This window comes from Scyliorhinus torazame, chromosome 1 (genome assembly GCF_047496885.1).
Source record: "Scyliorhinus torazame isolate Kashiwa2021f chromosome 1, sScyTor2.1, whole genome shotgun sequence".
NCBI lineage: Eukaryota > Metazoa > Chordata > Chondrichthyes > Carcharhiniformes > Scyliorhinidae > Scyliorhinus > Scyliorhinus torazame.
Window position 1 is genome coordinate 41,391,071 of NC_092707.1, and position 19,991 is coordinate 41,411,061.

The window sequence follows — 19,991 nt, forward strand, 5'->3', positions numbered from 1 at the left end:
CTGGCCTCCGGATCCCTTTCCGTAGAAATCCGGGAGTACTGTGTCGTGACCCTCCCCATTCAGGGCGTAAGAGTTCAACTTCAGGCTCTACACCCTCCCCCATTTCTGCGCTGCCCTGTTACTAGGTCTTGACTTTCAATGCCATTTCCAAAGCCTTACTTTGAAATTCGGCGGACCCCTGCCCCCCCTCACCATGTGCGGCCTCACGATCCTTAAGGTCGGTCCACCTTCACTGTTCGCAAACCTCACCCCGGACTGTAAGCTTGTCGCCACTAGGAGCAGACGGTACAGTGCACAGGACAGGGCCTTTATCAAGTCGGAGGTCCAACGGCTTCTGCGGGAGGGGATCATTTGAGGCCAGCAACAGCTCCTGGAGAGCTCAAGTGGCGGTAGTGAAGACTGGGGAGAAACACAGGATGGTCATTGACTACAGCCAGACCATCGACCGGTACACGCAGCTTGACGCGTACCCCCTCCCACGCATATCTGACATGGTCAATCAGATTGCGCAGTATCGAGTCTTCTTAGACCGCATGACGGCTCTGGAGCTGCGGATGGACTCACTTTGGAGCATCCGCGATGCTGAGGAGGTCGTGGATAGCACGTTCAGTGAGTTGGTCACACCGCAGATTAGGATTGGTGAGGGGGACAGGGAATGGGTGACTAAAAGGCAGAGAAAGAGCAGGAAGGCAGTGTAGGTGTCCCCTGCGGTCATCTCTCTCCAAAACAGGTATACCGTTTTGGATACTGTTGGGGGAGATGACTCACCAGGAGAAGGCAGTAGTAGCCAGGCTCATGGCACCGTGGCTGGCTCTGCTGCACAGAAGGGCGGGAAAAAGATTGGCAGGGCTATAGTCATAGGGGATTCAATCGTAAGAGGAGTAGACAGGCGTTTCTGTGGTCGAAAACGAGACTCCCGAATGGCATGTTGCCTCCCGGGTGCAGGGATATCTCAGATAGGCTGCAGGACATACTGAAGGTGGAGGGTGAACAGCCAGTTGTCGAGGTGCATATAGGCACCAACGATATAGGTAAAAAACGGGATGAGGTCCTACAATCAGAATTTAGGGAGTTAGGAGAAGTTAAAAAGTAAGACCTCAAAGGTAGTAATCTCAGGATTGCTACCAGTGCCACGAAACAGTCCGAGCAGAAGTTCAAGAATAGCCAGAATTAATACGTGGCTTGAGAGATGGTGCAGGAGGGAGGGGTTCAGATATTTGGGACATTGAAACCAGTTCTGGGGGCGGTGGGACCATTACAAATCGGATGGTCTACACCTAGGCAGGACTGGAACCAATGTCCTAGGGGGTGTTTTTGCTAACACTGCTGGGGAGGTTTTAAACTAATGTGGCAGGGGGGTGGGAACCAGATTAGGAGGTTAGAGGTCAGTAAAGAGGCAGCAACTAAAGCCAGTAAAGTACTGGATAATAAAATCATTGTGACTAAGGGGAACAGTAGACAGGGAAGAGATGATGAACGCAAAGGGACAGTTGGTCTGAGGTGCATTTGTTTCAATGTGTAGCAGGTAAGGTAGATGAATTTAGGGCTTGGATTAGTACCTGGGAATATGATATTGGTATTACGGAGACTTGGTTGAGGGAAGGGCAAGACTGGCAACTAAATATCCCAGGGTATAGATGCTTCAGGAGGGATAGAGAGAGAGGTAAAAGGGGTGGAGGAGTTGGATTACTGGTCAGGGATGATATCACAGCTGTGATTAAGGAGGGCACGATGGAGGATTCGAGCACTGAGGCAATATGGGTAGAGCTAAGAAATAGGAAGGGTGCAATAACATTGTTGGGACTTTACTACAGGCCTCCCAAAAGTGAGCGTGAAGTAGAGGTACAAATATGTAGACAGATTATAGAAAAATGTAGGAGCAATAGGGTGATCGTGATGGGAGATTTTAACTTCCCCAACATTGAATGGGACTCATGTAGTTTGGAGGCGTAGATGGAGCAGAATTTGTAAAGGGCTTCCAGGAGAGTTTTTTTTAGAGCAGTATGTAAATAGCCCAACTCGGGAAGGGGCCATACTGGACCTGGTATTGGGGAATGATCCCGGCCAGGTGGGTGAAGTTTCAGTCGGTGATTACTTTGGGAATAGCGATCACAATTCCTTAAGTTTTAGAATACTCATGGACAAAGACGAGAGTGGTCCTAAAGGAAGAGTACTAAATTGGGGAAAAGCCAAGTATAACAAAATTCGGCTGGAACTAGGGAATGTGGATTGGGAGCAGCTATTTAAGGGTAAATCCACATTTGAAATGTGGGAGTCTTTTAAGGAAAGGTTGATTAGTGTGCAGGACAGACATGTCCCTGTGAAAATGAGGGATAGAAATGGCAAGATTAGGGAACCGTGGATGACGGGTGGAGTTGTGAGACTAGCTAAGATGAAAAAGGAAGCATACATAAAATCTAGGAGACTTAAAACTGATGAAGCTTTGGAGGAATATCGTGAAAGTAGGACAAATCTCAAAACGCGCAATAAAGTGGGCTAAAAGGGGTCATGAAATATCTTTGGCTAACAGGGTTAAGGAAAATTCCAAAGCCTTTTATTCGTATATAAGGAGCAAGAGGGTAACTAGAGAAAGGATTGGCCCACTCAAAGACAAAAGAGGGAATTTATGCATGGAGAAAGAGGAAATGGGTGAGATTCTTAATGAGTACTTTGCATCGGTATTCACCAAGGAAAGGGACATGACGGATGTTGAGATAGGGATGGCTGTTTAAATACTCTCGGTCAAGTCGGCATAAGGAAGGGGGAAGTTTTGGGTATTCTAAAAAGCATTAAATTGGACAAGTCCCCAGGTCCGGATGGAATCTATCCCGGGATACTGAGGGAAGCGAGGGACGAAATAGCTGAGGCCTTAACATATATCTTTGCAGCATCCTTGAGCAAGGGTGAGGTCCCGGAGGACTGGAGAATTGCTAATGTTGTCCCTTTGTTTAAGAAGGGTAGCAGGGATAATCCAGGGAATTATAGACCTGTGAGCTTGACGTCAGTGGTAGGCAAACTGTTGGAGAAGATACTGAGGGATATGGCTTCTACTAGGAGCGGGGTGACAAAAAAGGTGGTGGACCAGAAGAAGGGAGGGAAGAAGGGCAAAATGGCGGCGGGCGGAGACCAGGCAGCGTGGAGGCAGTGGGCGGAGGAGCAACAGGAGGGTATGCACGCTGCCTCAGAGAGATTAAAAAGGACCTGCTAGAGCCGATGAAAGCTTCTATTGATAAGCTGCTGGAGACACAGACGGCCCAGGGGGTGGCGATCCGAGAGGCTCAACAAAAGATCTCTGACAATGAGGACGAGATCTTAGCCCTGGCGGTAAAGGTGGAGGCGCACGAGGCGCTCCACAAGAAATGGCAGGAGCGGTTTGAGGAGATGGAGAATCGGTCGAGGCGGAAGAATCTGCGGATTCTGGGCCTCCCGGAGGGGCTGGAGGGGCCGGACGTGGGGGCCTATGTGGTCACCATGTTGAACTCGCTGATGGGAGCGGGGTCCTTCCAGGGGCCCCTGGAGTTGGAGGGGGCCCATAGAGTGCTGGCGAGGAGGCCCAAGGCTAATGAGCTTCCGCGGGCGGTGCTGGTGAGGTTCCATCGGTTCGTCGATCGGGAGTGTGTGCTCAGGTGGGCCAAGAAGGAGAGGAGCAGCAGGTGGGAGAACGCGGAGGTTCGAATATACCAGGACTGGAGTGCGGAGGTGGTGAAGAGGAGGGCCGGGTACAATCGAGCGAAGGCGGTGCTGCACAAGAAGGGGGTGAAGTTTGGCATGTTGCAGCCGGCGCGACTGTGGGTTACCTACAAGGACCGGCACCATTATTTTGAGTCTCCGGAGGAGGCGTGGGCCTTTGTTCAGGCCGAGAGGTAGGACACAGATTGAGGGTCGGGATGGGCGATTGGGGACTGCGGTTGATATGTTATGTTTATTCTTTTTTCGAGGGGGGTGCCTTTGCATTGCTCCGGGTTTCTTCGCTTTCTCTGTGTTTTTCTCTTTCGGGTCGGTGAGGGTGGTTGGGGCGGGTTGGGCACTGTTTTGGTTGGGTTGGTCAGGGGGGCTCCTGGAGGGGGGTAGGTAAACGGAACAGGGGTGGTGGACAGCGGTGAGATGGGGCCCCGCGGGAAGGGGGAGGCCCGAGTCGGGGGTAAGGGGACCGGGCCTGTAAAAGGAGCTGCGTCAGAGGTGGCGGGGCCTGGTAGGTGGAAAGCGCGGGCTTTTTACCGCGCTGAAGACTGGAGGGGGCGGGGTTGGGCCGGGGAAGCGATGGTTGGTTGCCGCGCTTATAATGGAAGGGGGAGGGGGTGAGCTTATTGATAGGGAACTGGAGAGGAGGGTGTGTCACACGATGGGAGGAGTCGAAGGAGAGGCAGGAGTGGCCGGGGTCAGCAGGAGTCAGCTGACTTGCGGAAGTGCAATGGGGGGAGTAAATCAGCTAGGATGAGTTGGTGCGGGGTGGGGAGGAGCTTAGGGTGTCGCTTTAAGCGGACGACCTGCTGCTGTATGTGGCGGACCCGGTGGGAGGAATGCCGGAGGTAATGAGGATTCTTGGGGAATTCGGGGACTTTTCGGGGTACAAGCTCAACATGGGGAAGAGCGAGCTGTTCGTAGTTCATCCAGGGGACCAGGAGAGGGGGATTGGTGAGCTCCCACTAAAAAGGGCGGAGAGGAGCTTTCAGGTATTTGGGGGTCCAGGTGGCCAGGAGCTGGGGGGCCCTGCATAGGCTTAATTTTACAAGGCTGGTGGAGCAAATGGAGGAGGAGTTCAAGAGGTGGGACGCGTTCCGGCTGTCCTTGGTGGGTAGGGTGCAGTCAATCAAAATGACGGTGCTCCCAAGGTTTTTGTTCCTGTTCCAGTGCCTCCCCGTGTTTATCCCGAAGGCTTTTTTCAGGCAGGTTAATAGGAGTATAATAGGATTTGTGTGGGCGCGAGGGACTCCGAGGGTGAGAAGGGTGTTCCTGGAGCGGAGTAGAGATAGGGGCGGACTGGCACTGCCCAACCTCTGTGGGTACTACTGGGCCGCCAATGCGGCGATGGTGCGCAAGTGGGTGATGGAGCGGGAGGGGGCTGCATGGAAGAGGCTTGAGACGGCGTCTTGTGTGGGTACGAGTCTGGGGGCGCTGGCAACGGCCCCGTTGCCGCTCCCTCCAAGGAGATATACCAGGAGCCCGGTGGTGGCGGCTGCTCTCAAAATTTGGGGGCAGTGGAGTCGGCACAGGGGGGAAGTTGGGGCCTCCGCGTGGACCCCAATACGGGGGAACCACTGGTTCGCCCCAGGCAGAACAGGTGGAGGGTTTTCGGGGTGGCACAGGGCAGGGATACGCAAGTTGGGGGGACCTGTTTGTGGACGGGACGTTCGCGAGTCTGGGTGAGCTGGAGGAGAAGTACGGGCTCCCCCCCCGGGGAACACCTTCAAGTACTTACAGGTAAGGGCGTTTGCCAGATGGCATGTGGTGGAATTCCCGCGGCTACTGCCACACACAGTACAGGACAGGGTGCTCTCTGGGGGCTGTGTGGGAGTGGGGAAGATCTCGGAAACTTACCAGGTGATGCAGGAGGAGGAGGCCTCGGTGGTGGAGTTGAAAGGTAAGTGGGAGGAGGAGTTGGGAGAGGAGATCGAAGAGGGAACGTGGGCAGATGCCCTAGGGAGGGTGAACTCTTCCTCTTCATGCGCGTGGCTCAACCTCATACAGTTTAAGGTGCTGCACAGGGCACACATGACTGGGACAAGGATGAGCAGGTTCTTTGGGGGTGAGGACAGGCGTGTTAGGTGCTCAGGGAGCCCAGCAAATCACACCCATATGTTCTGGGCATGCCCAGCGCTGGAGGAATTTTGGAAGGGCGTAGCGAGGACGGTGTCGAGGGTGGTAGGATCCAGGTTCAAGCCGGGCTGGGGGCTCGCAATATTTGGGGTGGCAGAGGAGCCGGGAGTGCAGGAGGCGAAAGAGGCCGGAATTCTGGCCTTTGCGTCCCTGGTAGCCCGGCGAAGGATTCTCCTTCAGTGGAAAGATACGAGGCCCCCAAGCGTGGAATCCTGGATCAGCGAAATGGCAGGGTTCATTAAATTGGAAAGGGTGAAATTCGCCTTGAGAGGGTCGGTACAAGGGTTCTTTAGGCGGTGGCAACCGTTCTTAGACTTTCTGGCAGAACAATAGACATTGGTCAACGGCAGCAGCAGCTCGGCGGGGGGGGGGGGGGGGGTGTTTAACTTTATTTTTGTTTATGTTATTTACACTGGAAGGGTCTGAGGGGGTGTATACACCTGTTGTCGTAAGTCGGGGTGTTAATGTTAATTTATTATTTAGGTACTGGGGGAGGGGTTTGGGGAGGTTGCTTTTTTAGACTGTGTTTTGTACTTAACCCTGTTGGGTTCTTTTTTCTTTCTCGTTTTGTTATTGATATTTTATGAAAACCTTTAATAAAAATTATTTTTTAAAAATATATATATATTAGCAGACCCAGGTCGGAGGTACATAATAGTGGGTCGTTGGCGGGCACATCAATGGTGTTGGTCAATGTGTATACACCAAACTGGGATGAGACGGCATTCATTAATTCGGTGCTGGCTTCTATCCCAGATCTGGATTCACATCAGCTCATTATTGGAGGTGACTTCAATTGCATTCTGAATCCTAGAATGGATAGGTTGAGTCTCGAGTCTTAAGTACATCAGGGGTAGCAAAGGAGTTATTGGTGTTCTTGGCACAAATGGCAGGACAGATCCGGTAAGATTTAGATATCTGATGGATAAGGAGCCGTCGTGTCATCGTCCATACATTGGGTCTTTGGGGGTGGCTACTTTGTCGTGGATAGGTCTCTTCTCCCTGGGGCGAGGTACTCAGTGATTGTTATCTTGGAACATGCTCTGCATTTTGTGGACCCAGCTGGTGCTGGACTGCTCTCAGCGACCCCCGTGGTGAGTGGGCTAGGTGTTGCTTGTGGGTAAGAGATTTTGTGCGTGTATATCTTCTATTGGGGGGTACGTTGTGTGTGTTGGTTTTTAAAACTTTCCCAATCCTCTGGCTTAGCATTAAAGTTCGCCACATGATGGGTGCGAATCTCTGGCCTCCCAGTCGCGTATTTCTCGGTGGAGAGAGGCGGCGCACGTTTGCTGGCGGGATTGTCTGCACCTTCTATCAAAGGAAATTCCCATTGAAGCCACTCCACATTGGTGGGAAACCCATAGGTGGGGGTGGACTGCCGGCAGGACCAGAGAATCCTGTTGCCAGTGAATGGCTCAAGAATTCCACCCTCCTATGTTTTTTCTTTCAGTATAATACTATCCTTCACTTCCTTGGTTAACCATGGTTGATTTATCCCCTTCCTAGAATCCTTCTTCCTCACTGGAATATAGTTTGGTTGTTAGTCATGAACTATTTTCAGAAAAGCCTGCCATTGCTGTTCAACCATATTCCCTGCTAAATGCCTTTCCCAGTTCACTCCAGCCAACTCTGCCTTCATTCCTTTATGATTACCCTTATTTATGCGTAGCACTGTTGTTTCTGTAAATGAACCAGAAGCATACAAATGAGATCTGCTTTTTCTCTGACCCCCCTTGCAGGCCCACAATTGCAAGTCACAGCTACCTGTATCAGCATATTTCAGCCAATTCAAGGTAGGAATGACTTGATGTTAGCAGGTAAACTTTTAAAATGCTCTTATCACTGAACTTTTATGAAGCTCTGGTTAGGCCACGACTAGAGTATTGCATCCAATTCTGGTTACCATATTTCAGAAAGGTTGTGAAGGTCCTTGTGAGAATGCAAATAAGATTTACCGGAATGGTTCTAGAACCAAGCAATTTTAGCTGGAAGGTTAGATTGGAGAACCTGGGGCTATTTGCCCATGACATTCAATGGCATTACCATCGCTGGGCCCCCCATTATCAAGGTCCTAGGATTGCTGTTGACCAGAAACTGAACTGGACTAGCTGTATAAATACGGTGGATACCAGAGCAGTTTAAAGGCTAGATTTCCTGTGTCGAGTAACTAACCTGTTTGCCAAAACCTGTCCACCATCTACAAGGCACAGGGCAGGGGTGTAATGGGATACTCTCCACTTGCCTAGTTTGGTGCAGCTCCAACAATATTCCAGAAGCTCAACACCATCCAGGACAAAAAAGATGCTTGTACACTCCCCTTTCCACAAACGTGATGTGGAGATGCCGGCGTTGGACTGGGGTGAGCACCATAAGAAGTCTTACACCACCAGGTTAAAGTTCAACAGGTTTGTTTCGAATCATTAGCTTTTGGAGCACTGTTCCTTCCTTAGGTGAATGAAGAGGTGGGTTCCAGAAACATATATATAGACAAAGTCAAAGATGCAAGATGATACTTTGAATGCGAGTCTTTGCAGGTAATTACGTTTTTTACAGGTCCAGACAGAGCAGCTGGAGAGAGGGACAATCCCAGGTTAAAGAGGTGTGAATTGTCTCAAGTCAAGACAGTTGGTAGGATTTCGCAAGTCCAGGCCAGAGGGTGAGGGATGAATGTAATGCAACATGAATCCAAGGTCCCGGTGGAGGCCGTACTCATGTTTGCAGAACTTGGCTATAAGTTTCTGCTCAACGATTCTGTGTTGTCGCGCATCCTGAAGGCCGCCTTGGAGAACGCATACCCGAAGATCAGAGGCTGAATGTCCTTGACTGCTGAAGTGTTTCCCGACTGGAAGGGAACATTCCTGCCTACCGATTGTCGCACTATGTCCGTTCATCCGCATTCAAACTCTCATTCAAAGTATCGTATTGCATCTTTGACTTTGTCTATATATATGTTTCTGTAACCCACCTCTTCATTCACCTGAGGAAGGAGCAGTCCTCCAAAAGCTAATGATTCAAAACAAACCTGTTGGACTTTAACCTGGTGTTGTAAAACTTCTTACTGTGCTTTCCACAAACATTCACTCCCTCCACCAGCAATGAAATGTGGCAGCAGTGTGTACCATGTACAAGATGCACTGCAGGAACTCACCAAGGTTCAAGCGGCACCACCTTCCAAGCCCACGCCATCTAAAAGCACATGAGTAGCAGATACCTGGAAACACCACCATCCAGAGGTTTCCCTCCAAATTGCTCAACGTCATAATCTGGAAATAAATCGCTGTTCCTTCGTTGTCGCTTGTTCAAAATCCTGGAATTCCCTTCCTAACAGCATTGTAGGTGTACCTACATCTCGGACTGCAGCGGTTCAAGAAGGCAGCTTACCATCACCACCTGAAGGGAACTAGGAATGGGCAATAAATGCTGACCTAGCCAGCAATGCCCACATCCCGTAAATTAATTTTTTAAAAATTCTCCATGGGGCGAAGGAGGTTGTTGAGATTTTTTTATTGTGTTGTCCAAGATTATGACAGGTTTAGATGAGGTAGATAAAGGAAAACTCTTCCCGTTCGCTAGGATTAGGGAACATAGATTTCTGGCTTTGGGAGAGGGATGAGGATCCAATTTTTGTGCGGTAAGTGGTAATGACCTGGAACTCACTGCTGACAAGGCTGGTGGAAGCAGAGATGTTTGATGGTTTCAAAAGCAAATCAAATAGTCATTTGAGGAACATTAGTTTGATGGGCTGTGAGGATCGAGATTGAGAAATGGGGCAAACCAGCCTAATTTCCACTTTACGTGCCTCCTTCTGTACCGATGACTCGTGATTATCTGTAGTTTAAAAAATTGAATAAATTAGGGTTCCATTAAAATTACACAAACAAATTGTGTTAAGCACTTGCTCCAATTGCCCGATTCTTTTTTTAAAAAAAAAGTTTTTTAATCGTTTAACAATACACACAAAATATCAGAACAACACATCAACCCAATAAACAACCACAACTCACAAACACCCCACCACATCCCTTCTTCCCCATTTTAACCCCTTACCCCCACCCCCCCACAACAAAAACTCCTCTGCCTTGCTGACCCCTCAATTCTCCTTGAAGAAATCAGTGAACGGTTACCACCTCCAGGCGAACCCCTCTACCGTCCACCGCAGAGTGAACTTAACCTTCTCCAACCACCGGAATTCTGTCAGGTCGCTCACCCACACCCTGCTATCGGCGGTTCCAAGTCCTGCCAATCTAACAAAATCCGACTCCGGGCTATCAAGAAGGCAAAGGCCAGCACATCGGGCTCTTTCTCTCCTTCACACCACCCCCCCTGGTCTTACGGCACACCCAATATCACCACACCGGCCCCTCAGATATCACGTCTGAGAACCCTTGCCAGAACCCCCTCAGCCTTGGACACGCCCAGAACATGTGAATGTAATTCGCTGGCTACCCTGCACACCACCCACACCTATCCTCCACCCCTGCAAAGAAGCTGCTCATCCTTGCCACCGTCATGTGGGCCCGCCGGCACAAACGTATGGTTATCACAGATCAGCGCCCACAACAACGTACCCTCCAACCCGAAGTGCTGCCTACACTGCCCCCACATCCTTAACATCATGGGCTCACGGAGTACCTGGCTGGCGAGAACGGCAAAGACGCCAACAACAAAGCCCTCAAATTTGTTCCTTTACAGGAAGCTGCCTCCACCTGCTTCCAGACCAACCTCTCCTCCACAGCCCATTTTCTCACCATCGCAATATTTGCTGCCTAATAATGACAATGCTAGCAGCCCCCCCCCCCCCCCCCCCCCGTTCCAAATAGGTTCCCGCACCTGCAGGGCCTATCAGCCCATTGACTTTCCTAAAAAAAAGACTTCTGGACAACGAAGCACCTTCGTCAGTAGCTTGGCATCAACATTCAATAACTATATCGGACAGTATGGCCCACACTGCTCCGGGTCCTTATCCTTCTTTAAAGTCAGGGAGATGGAAGCCTGCAACAACGTAGAGGGAGTTTTTCTCTCTCCCTCCCTCGCCTCATTACAAGTCCTCACCAGCAATCGCCCCAGCTCCGCCCCCAAATTTTTATAAAACTCCACTGGGAACCCCTTCCGGCCCGGGACCTTCCTGCCTGCATCGCACCCATACCTTCCATCACCTCCCTCAACCCAATCGTTGCCCTCAGGCCCTGACCCTGCTCCTCCTTGGGAAACTCCAACCCAGCCAGGACCCGCCTCATCCCCTCTACCCTTGTTTGGGCTCCGTCTCAGAGCCTCCTATAAAAGACCTCAAATGCACCATTCACCCCCTCAGGGTCCAGCAACACCTTACCCGTCTTGTCGCTTGACCGATCTCCCTTGTTGCTGCTTGCTTCCTCAACTGATGAGCCAGCATCCCACTCGCTTTCTCCCTGCACTCTGGCCCTCTGCAATTGCCCCACAGCCTTCCCCGTAGACACTAACCCAAACTCCATCTGGAGCCTCTGCCTCTTCTTCAGCAACCCCACCTCCGGCACAATCGAGTACATCTTGTCCACCCTCAAAATTCCATCTACCAGCCTTGCTCGCTCCTCCCGCTTTACCCTTTACCCGATTTGAAATAAACTCCCGTCTAACTACAGCCTTGAGTGACACCCCCCCCCCCTCCCCCCAATAGTCAGAACCCACAATTGCCGAATACCCAGAGACTGCCATCCCCGCTAGCAGCTCCTTGTCCATCACAAAGAAATCAATCCGGGATTCACCCGCTGCACATGGGAGAAGTATGAAAATCCTTCGCCCTCGGACTTCCGGTTGCGGCGATGACCAGCTAAGCCGCACGTTTCGGCGGCTCCAGCTCCAACGGACTTTCGGGCTCTTTTAAGAGCCCCAACGGGAAATTTTTGCGCGACGAAACCCGGTGTGGGGTGAGTGAATAGGGGGTCTTCCCCCCCCCCCCCAACGAAAAAGGAAAATATCGGCGGCGGCAGCTGCTGCGCGAGGAATACTCGACGATAGGGACAGAAAGGAAAAAGAAACAAGATGGCGGCGGAGAAAGCCCAGGCGACATGGGGGCCCGATCAAGATGAATTCCTAAGACGGTGTGTGGAGCTACTAAAGAAGGAGGTGCTGACCCCGATGCTACAGGCAATTGAGGGGCTTAAGGAGGCACAAAGGACCCAGGAGACAGAGCTCCGCGTGGTGGAGCAGAAGGTGACGGATAATGAGGATGAGATCCTGGGCCTGGCGGTCAAAACACAGACGTACGAGGCACTCCACAAAAAGGGCATTGAAAGGATTGAGGCCCTAGAAAACAGAGCACGAAGGAAGAACCTTCGGATACTGGGTCTCCCTGAGGGAGTGGAAGGAGCGGACTGCGGGGCTTATGTGAGCACGATGCTAAGCTCGTTGATGGGAGCTGAGGCCCCTTCGGGCCCCTTATAAGTGGAGGGGGCTCATCGGATCCCGGCGAGGAGACCAAAAGCGGGAGAACCACCTAGGGCGACAATCGTGCCATTTCACCGCTTTAAAGATAGAGAAGTGGTTCTGAGATGGGCCAAAAAGGTACGGAGTAGCAGATGGGAGAATGCAGTGGTACGGGTGTACCAGGATTGGAGTGCGGAGGTGGCGAGAAGGAGGGCGAGTTTTAACCGAGCCAAGGAGGTATTACACAAAAAGAAGGTGAAGTTCGGGATGCTGCAGCCGGCACGACTGTGGGTCACGTACCAGGAGAGACATCACTATTTCGAAACGGCGGAAGAAGCATGGACCTTTATTAAAGATGAGAAATTGGATCGGAACTGAGGGACTGATATTGCAGGGAAATGTTACTGTCGATGTAAATAGAGAAGTAAATTGGGAAGGGGGGAGACACTAAGAAATGTGGGCGCCGGTGGGGGGGGGGAAAGAAGGGACATAGGCGGAGGATGAGGAATGGGAGTGGGATGGGAAAGGGAGCTGCGCCACAAGAGGCGGGTCAGCTATAGAGATGTTCCCGCGCCAGAAAGATAATGGCGGGAAGATAGGCGCAAGGTAGGTGGGAGTTCCTCACACGGGGGGGTCAAGGAGTGAGCAGGAGTAGCCGGGGTCAGTTGAAGTCAGCTGACTTGCGGAAGTAATATGGGGGGAGCAATCACGCTAGAAAGGGATCTAGCGGGGGGGGGGGGGGGGGCGATAACTGGGTTGCTGCTGCGGAAATCAAAGAGGAAATGGCTAAAGAGTGGGTGGTCGGGGCTGGAATGCGACACCTGGGGAACGAGTGGGAGCGCGGAAGCGGGACGTGGGACTGGCCTAGAGAAGGTGATGGCTAGTCGACACGGGAAGGGGGCAGGTAGCCCCCTAGTGAGGCTGATCACGTGGAACGTGAGAGGCCTAAATGGACCGATTAAAAGGGCCCGAGTGCTCGCGCACTTGAAAGGACTAAGGGCAGACGTGGCTATGCTCCACGAGACGCACCTGAAGGTGGCGGACCAAGTTAGGTTAAGGAAAGATTGGGTGGGACAGGTGTTCCATTCAGGGCTAGATGCAAAGAATAGAGGGGTGGCCATACTGGTGGGGAAACGGGTAGCATTCGAAGCAAGGAGCATTGTAGCAGATAGTGGAGGTAGATATGTAATGGGGAGTGGCAGGCTGGAGGGAATGGAGGTTGTGTTGGTTAATGTATATGCCCCGAACTGGAACGATGCGGGATTTATGAGGCGGATGTTGGGACGTATACCGGACCTGGAGGTAGGAAACTTGATATTGGGAGGAGACTTCAACACCGTGCTGGACCCAGGGTTAGATAGATCCAGATCTAAGACCGGAAGAAGGCCGGCAGCGGCCAAGGTGCTCATGGGGTTTATGGACCAAATGGGGGGAGTGGATCCAAGGCGATTTCTTAGACCGAGGGCCAGGGAGTTCTCCTTCTTCTCCCATGTTCATAAAGTGTACTCCCGGATAGATTTTTTTGTTTTGGGAAGGTCGTTGATCTCGAGGGTGGAAGAAGCTGAGTATTCAGCCATAGCTATTTCGGATCATGCCCCACATTGGGTGGACCTGGAACTAGGAGAGGAGAGGGAGCAGCGAGCACTCTGGCGATTAGATGTGGGATTGTTGGCGGATGAGGGAGTTTGTGGAAGAGTGCGGGGATGTATTGAGAGGTACCTGGAGGCCAATGACGACGGGGAGGTCCAAGTGGGAGTGGTATGGGAAGCACTAAAAGCGGTGGTCAGAGGAGAGCTGATCTCCATCAGGGCCCACAAAGGGAAAACAGAGGCCAAGGAAAGGGAAAGACTACTGGGAGAGATCTTAAGGGTGGACAGGGAATTTGCGGAGACCCCGGAGGAGGGACTGTACAGGGAGAGACGACGACTCCGGACGGAGTTCGACCTTCTGACCACCAGGAGGGCAGAGGTGCTGTGGAGGAAGGCACGGGGTGAGGTATGAGTATGGGGAAAAAGCTAGTCGCCTGTTGGCCCATCAGCTGCAAAAGAGGACAGCGGCGAGGGAGATAGGGGGAATTAGAGACAAAAAGGGAGCTACGGTGCGGAGAGCAGGGAAGATAAACGAGGTGTTTAAGACCTTTTACGAAGGATTGTATAGGTCCCAACCCCCGGAGGGAAAAGAGGAGATGCGGCAGTTCCTGGATCAATTGAGGTTCCCGAGGGTGGAGGAGCAGGAGATGGAAGGCTTGGGGGCACCAATTGGGGTGGACGAGGTTATTAAGGGGCTGGGGAATATGCAGGCAGGAAAGGCTCCGGGACCAGATGGGTTCCCGGTGGAATTTTATAGAAAATATGTGGACCTGCTGGCCCCGCTGTTGGTGAGGACGTTTAACGAGGCCAGGGAAGGAGGGACTCTACCCCCGACAATGTCGGAGGCGACGATATCGCTAATTTTGAAGCGGGATAAAGATCCGCTGCAGTGCGGGTCCTATAGACCTATCTCACTATTGAATGTGGACGCCAAACTGCTGGCAAAGGTACTGGCATCGAGGATAGAGGACTGTGTCCCGGGGGTGGTGCACGAAGACCAGACAGGGTTCGTAAAGGGGAGACAACTAAATGTCAACGTGCGACGGCTATTAGGGGTGATAATGATGCCCCCAGTAGAGGGGGAGGCAGAGATAGTGGCGGCAATGGATGCAGAGAAGGCATTTGACAGGGTGGAGTGGGAGTACTTATGGGAGGTGCTAAGGAGGTTTGGGTTCGGGAACGGGTTTATTAGCTGGGTCAAACTCCTTTATGGGGCCCCAACGGCAAGTGTGGTCACGGGTCGGCAAAGATCGGAGTATTTCCGACTATACAGGGGAACAAGACGGATGCCCGCTATCTCAATTGCTGTTCGCGTTGGCAATTGAACCACTGGCCATGGCGCTGAGAGACTCCAGGAAATGCAAAGGGGTGATTAGAGAGGGAGAAGAACACCGAGTGTCACTCGACGCGGATGACCTACTGTTGTATGTGACGGACCCAGTGGGGGGGATGACAGAGGTCATGCAGATATTGAGGGAGTTCGGAGATTTCTCGGGATATAGGCTTAACATGGGAAAGAGTGAGCTTTTTGTGATACACCCTGGGGACCAGAGTAGAGGGATAGAAGGCCTGCCTCTAAGGAAAGTGGAAAGAAACTTCCGATACCTGGGGATTCAGATCGCCAGGAGCTGGGGAACCTTGCACAGACTTAATCTGACACGATTGGTAGAACAAATGGAGGAGGACTTCAAGAGGTGGGACATGCAGCCACTGTCATTGGCGGGCAGAGTGCAGGCAATTAAGATGATGGTCCTCCCGAGGTTCCTATTTGTATTCCAATGTCTCCCTATACTAATCACTAAGGCCTTCTTTAAAAAGATAGACAGGAGCATCACGAGCTTCGTGTGGGCAGGGAAAGTCCCGAGGGTAAGGAGGGGGTTCTTACAATGTAGCAGAGACAGAGGAGGATTGGCGCTGCCGAATTTGGGCGACTACTATTGGGCCGCCAATGTGGCGATGATCTGTAAATGGATGATAGAGGGAGAGGGAGCGGCGTGGAAAAGACTGGAGAGAAAGTCCTGTAAAGGGACGAGTCTAGAGACGCTGGTGACGGCGCCTCTACCGCTCTCACCAAAAACGTTTACCACGAACCCAGTGGTGGCGGCAACATTAAATATCTGGGGACAATGGAGGCGACAGAGAGGTGTGCTGGGAGCCCTGGTGGGGTCCCCAATCAGGAACAACCACAGGTTTGCCCCAGGGAGGATGGATGGAGGATTCCAGAGCTGGCACCAGTTAGGAATTAGGAGGGTGGGAGATTTATTTATAGATGGGACGTTTGCGAGCTTGGGAGCATTGGAGGAAAAGTATAAGCTGCCCCGGGGAAACTTCTTTAGGTATATGCAGGTGAGGGCGTTCACAAGAGAGGGAATTTCCATTGCTCCCGACACAGGGGATCCAGGATAGAATGCTCTCGGGGGTGTGGGTCGGGGAGGGCAAGGTGTCAGAGATGTACCGAGAGATGAGAGTAGAGGGGGAGGAGCAGGTGGGCGAACTAAAAGGAAAGTGGGAAGAAGAGCTCGGGGAGGAGATAGAGGAGGGTATGTGGGCTGATGCCCTAAGCAGGGTAAATTCCTCTTCCTCGTGCGCCAGGCTTAGCCTGATTCAATTTAAGGTGCTACATAGAGCACACATAACGGGAGAAAGGTTGAGCAGGTTCTTCGGAGTGGAGGACAAGTGTGGGAGGTGCGGCGGAAGCCCGGCAAACCACACACATACGTTTTGGTTGTGCCCGGCACTGGAGGGGTATTGGAGGGGAGTGACGGGAGTGATTTCGAAGGTGGTGAAGGTCCGGGTCAAACCAGGCTGGGGGTTAGCTTTATTTGGAGTTGCGGATGAGCCGGGAGTGCAGGAGGCGAAAGAGGCCGATGTTGTGGCCTTTGCGTCCCTAGTAGCCCGGCGTAGGATTTTACCAATGTGAAAGGAAGCGAAACCACCCGGACTGGAGGCCTGGATAAACGATATGGCGGGGTTCATAAAACTGGAGCAGATGAAGTTTGCGCTGAGAGGATCGGCTCAAGGGTTCACCAGGCGGTGGCAGCCATTCCTCGACTACCTAGGGGAACGTTAGAGGGAAGATAGATGACCAGCAGCAGCAACCCCGGGGGGGGGGGGGGGGGGGGAGTTTTATTTTATGTTAAAGGATTAGTTTACCATGTTGGTTAGCTACTTGTTATTAGACTGTGGTTACTATGTTACATGCACTGTTAAATTTTCTTTTTCTTATGTTTGATGTGTAAGGGGAAAAAAATTGTGATCGCAAATTTTCAATAAAATATATTAAAAAAAAAAAAGAAAATCCTTCGCCCTCGGCCTCCCAAACCTCCACGGATCCGCCGCAGAACCCCCTCAGCCACTGCTGACACCCTCGATGACTCGACCAGTCCAGACCTGGGTCCAGGAACATATTGAAATTACTCCCCATGATCAACTGATGCATGTCCAGGTCTGGAATCTTCCCCAACACCAGCCTTATAAAATCCACGTCATCCCAATTTGGGGCATCGACTTTACCAGGACAACCGACATACCCTCCAGCTTCCCACTGACCATCACATACCGTCTCTGCCCGCCCCCCCCCCACCCCCCGCCGGATCCGCCACAATGCTCCGAACCTCAAATCCTGTTGTTTACCAACACCGCTATCCCTAAGTGCAACACCTGCCCTACCCATCCCTTCAGTCTCGTCTGATCTCCCAACTTCAGCTGAAACAACATGTCCGTCTTCAGACTCCTCGGATGCATGAACACGCGTGACTATTTAGCCGCCCATTCAACCTTCTCGTTCCACGTGACCAACCTGTCCCACCCTGCTCTGCCCCCTTTTTGAGCCATCCCACATCACGCACCCCTCAAGGCCCACCTTCGGATGTCCGTCGCCATCTCTCCCTTCCCAACTGCGCCACATCAACCCACCACCTTCTTAAAAAGGGCAGCCTTTATCCAGTTGAACCTGGCCCTCCTCTTCATCAACTCACACCCAGGTCCTGGTATACTTGCAGCTCACTCTCTTCCCAGGTGCATTTGCTGGTCTGTCTTGCCCATTTTGAGAACTTTACTTTGTCCAAGAACCGATGCAGCCACACCACCATCACCCTCGGTGGCTACCCCATCTGAGGCTGCCTCCTCAGTGCCCTATGCGCTTGATCCACCTCAAGGGGCCAGTCAAAGGCCCACTCCCCCAACAATCTCTCCAGCATCCTTGCTGCATACTTGGCAGTCTACGCTCCCTCAATGCCTTCCTGCATTCCAACGATCCTCCGGTTCTGTTTCCTGGAGTGGTTCTCGAGGTCCTCTAACTTCTCTCTCTGCCTCTTCTGGCTGTCCAAAACCATCTCCAACGAGGCCATCCGCTCCTCCTGCTCCCCCTCTGCTACTTCCACTTTCTGAATCGCCAGGCCCTGAGCTTCTAACCTCTGCTCCGCTCTCTCAATCGCAGCTCTGAGCGGCTCCACCACCTTAGCTAGGTCTTCCAAAGCCTCTTTCCTCTACTGCTGGAATTTTCCGTTCAAAACCACTGCTCAGTCGACCACTGGGCAGGCAACCCGCCATCGTCACCTGTGGCGCACCACAAACACCTTTGTTCCAGCTGCGCTCCCTTTACTGTGGCAACTTCTTGTCCTCTGATCCATTCACCAGAGGAATGTTACCTTCCCCTGGGCACTTGCACTCCTTTTCCCCTCAAATAAAAACCCATACAGGTGGGAGAAGGACCAACAAAATCCACCTTGAGCAGGAACCATCAAATGTGTGACCACTCACTACACGGCTGCCACCAGAAGTTCATCACCAGCCATTTCTAACCTTTGATATCCCTTGATTTTTACATGACAATGGAACTGTTCTGATTTCACAGACCCTGCAACAACAAAAAATGCAGCTTGGGGGAAGGCAAAACATTGACAATTTAGAACCTAAGAAAGAATATTGTCACTTGGTAATATAGAACTTGAATATTGCTGAAAAGAGAGATGTGTTGCAAAGCTTTTTATCATGCACTCTCCTGGACAAATGCAAGAATTCAAAATTTTTAACATTCTCGGCAGTTTATACCGGAGTGAAGGGTGCTGATTGGTTGGTTGTCAAGTGGATTGGTTGGCTGAGGCATTGCAATGGGGGACTATAGGCTCTCCAAGCTCCTGAATAATTACAAAAATGCAAACCTTGAACATATTCAGTTTGTTGCAGAAGATGAGCCCTTGCAAATGAATGTGTAACTTGTAACAATTGTAAATGAGCCATGCTAATTTATTATCTTAAAACCTGTTGTTAACATAATATCAGCACATTCAGGATTGTTCAGCCAGTGCCTTCCAATCGCAGCTAACTGGTTTGTCATTTAAACAGTGCAATAGAGGCTAACCACGAGCAGCAGCTATAGTTAGATAATTAAGGAAACTAGTTTGAACTATTTTGCTATGTACTGGGCTCAGCTGGTGTCTTTAGATTCAGAACATTTAAATTTGCACCTGATGGAGTGCAAGTTCAATGGCTGAGGGCTTTGGTGAGTTGAGGGAGTTTGGTGAGGCAAGGTGGGAGGTGCTGCTTTGCTTTTTCTATCTTGATCACCATGTAGAAATTGGTTCTTGCTCTACTTCAGGGAAAGCTGTTTGGTGAGTGTTACAGTCTATTGTATTCTTGAGGTTTTAAAAGTACAGAAATCTGGTAAAATTAACAAAATAAATTATTTTATTTTATTTTTAAGTAATTGAAATACCAGGATGGCAGGGCAGATGATGTGACATGGCTACAGCATGTGGGAGCTCATGGATATCAGTTTGATCCAGGGCAAACGCATCCACAATAAATGTCAGTGGCTTGAAGAGCTTTGGCTCGGAGTCGTTGAGCTGGAGGCTGATCTGCAACACTGCGACACATCAGGGAGGTGGCAGGTTCCCTGCTTGCTTTGTACCAGGAGGCAGTCACACCTCTTCAGACAGGATCTTCTGATTTGGAATGTGACTGCAGTTGAGGCAAGTAAGGGGACCCAGTGGACAGAAGTGTCAGCCACTGCAATTGTCCAACAGGTTTGAGGCTCTTTCAGCTTGTTTGGATGAGAGTGGGGGCTGCATGATGGATTGCTGACTGACAATGGCACTGTGGTAACAGTATAGCGAGGAGTATTGACACTGTTCTCTGTGACAAAGAGTGAGAGTCCAGGCGGCTATATTGCCTGCCAGGTGC

General features: G+C 51.3%; 1 protein-coding gene across 8 annotated transcripts in view; it reads left to right on the plus strand.

The window, feature by feature from the left end:
- The window catches only part of LOC140399296 (protein-tyrosine sulfotransferase 2-like), a 158,351-nt gene that overhangs the window by 109,711 nt on the left and 28,649 nt on the right, over nucleotides 1-19,991 (plus strand). For 6 of the 8 annotated variants that reach the window (XR_011937765.1, XR_011937740.1, XM_072488832.1 and 3 more), the window contains one exon: nucleotides 7,557-7,610. The exons of the other annotated variants lie outside the window; for them this stretch is intronic. The gene's annotated coding sequence lies outside the window, so the exon portion shown is untranslated. The remainder of the gene's footprint in view (nucleotides 1-7,556; nucleotides 7,611-19,991) is intronic. 8 annotated transcript variants of the gene reach the window in all.